The sequence below is a fragment of the Octodon degus genome, unplaced genomic scaffold (assembly GCF_000260255.1).
Source record: "Octodon degus isolate 3935 unplaced genomic scaffold, OctDeg1.0 scaffold00149, whole genome shotgun sequence".
Taxonomy (NCBI): domain Eukaryota; kingdom Metazoa; phylum Chordata; class Mammalia; order Rodentia; family Octodontidae; genus Octodon; species Octodon degus.
In genome coordinates this window covers 5,448,284-5,450,103 of record NW_004524725.1, presented here as the reverse complement: position 1 = coordinate 5,450,103, position 1,820 = coordinate 5,448,284, and the positions used below count along the sequence as shown (strand labels likewise).

Sequence of the window (1,820 nt, the reverse complement as noted above, 5' to 3'; positions counted from 1 at the left end):
AATCAAGCAATAGGAAAGGAAGCAATTTTTCACTGACTCCAAAATTTTGCTACAGAAGATTAAGGTAAATTTCTATACCTGAGACGTTGTGATTCAAAAGACGTATGAGAAAGAGGGTAGAACAGGAATTACACACTAAACCTGTCCACATGAAGCCGGTGAAATAGATGATTGCATGTCAGGAGTGGAAAATTTCATTCCAAGAAGCACAACTTTTTAAGTGACACATTTCTGAGCAATGCATGCTGATGAAGAAGCTCAGAAGAATAGCCGAAACACACACACACACACACACACACACACACACACAAATACACGCACATGCACAGGCACACACACAAATATACATGGAACTATACTTGTCTCACTGTTTTGTATACAAGTCCAAATTAAATTCACACTGCTTTATATTAAAGAAGAAATAAAAACTGTGTCCTAATCCTTACTCTTTCCATTGCCAGCATAAGGACTTTAGGTCTTTCAGCTTCTACTTGAGAAGTGATGACATTGTCTCATATCCTCTCAGATTATAACTATAATGCCATGAGGAATACAGAGATTACTATACAGTTCAGTTTATTTAAAATATTTGCTAAATGATAGATACCAGTACATTTATGTGAATATAATCATACTTTAAAAAATGAACATACTTCTTATCCAGTTGGATTTTGTTTTCTTTGTTGAAATGTAATTTCAACATCTACCTAGCAGGGAGAAACCGTGGTCACAAAGGTGGTTTTCCCAGGACGAGGTTCATCAATTGCACGCTGGATACGCTGATCCCTGTGATTTCCCCAGATGAAGGAAACACCGCTGCGTAATGTGTGGTTGTGTGTGCACTACCACATGCATTACACATTACATGTGTCTTCTCCGCTGGGGAAAATACAAAGAAACATAATTCATCGTATGTTTTAAGAAATATTTATGAAAATTTTAATTAGAAAAAAAATCTTTGTGTCCTATTTATTGCTTTTTTACACATTTTGCATTGCATTCTTCTTTTTTTTTTTTTTTTTTTTTTTTTTTTTTTACGGAAGGGTCTACAGGGTGTTCAGGGTCTGACTACTAGATCAGACTTGTAGTGATTGGTCTGTTTACAGCCTCCCAAGAGCTGGGATTACAGGCGCGCACCACCAAGCCCGGTCTCAATCACCATCTCAGCATGCTCAGGGTCGGCACCATATTTTCTTTGCACTGCTTAGATATGTTCCTTAAAATCAAGACTCATCCCTCTCTCATCTTCTGTGTATTTCTCTTTTGCTGAAGATATATTAATGTAAATGTACTTTTAGTCACAGATAAATACTTCTACATGCATGTGTATCTATTTTAATTTAAATTGAACATCAATGTGTAATATTTCTACTAAAATATATACTCAAGTTTTCAATGAAAGTTTTTATGAAAAATAAGGGGAAATATTCATGAAGAGTTGATGGTTATAATTAAGAATGGATAAATATGATGAGTGGGAGTTTGTATGAACTGATGCTAAATCAACAAAATCATTCAAAAAATCGAACAATGAATCTCTTTTATATTTTCAAGAACAAAAGCAGCCCTGCTCTTAAAACTCATTTTAATATTCTAAAAGGCCTCAGAATAATTTTACTATTTTCATCTTCATTCCTTTGATACTTTCTCCCTAATATAACTGACAAGACTGCCTTGATTTATCTGATAATATATGCAACAATGGTGTCAGCTGTGTAATATCATACATTATACACCATACATCAACATCCCCTGTTCTCTCTGATGTTTCCTGTCTTTCCATTCACACTGTTCACCCTGGTAGAGAAATGTGTTACACA

General features: G+C 34.8%; 1 pseudogene; it reads left to right on the top strand.

The window, feature by feature from the left end:
* Positions 1–699: 699 nt before the first annotated feature.
* On the top strand, positions 700–852 carry LOC111812900 (annotated as a pseudogene).
* Positions 853–1,820: the final 968 nt, after the last annotated feature.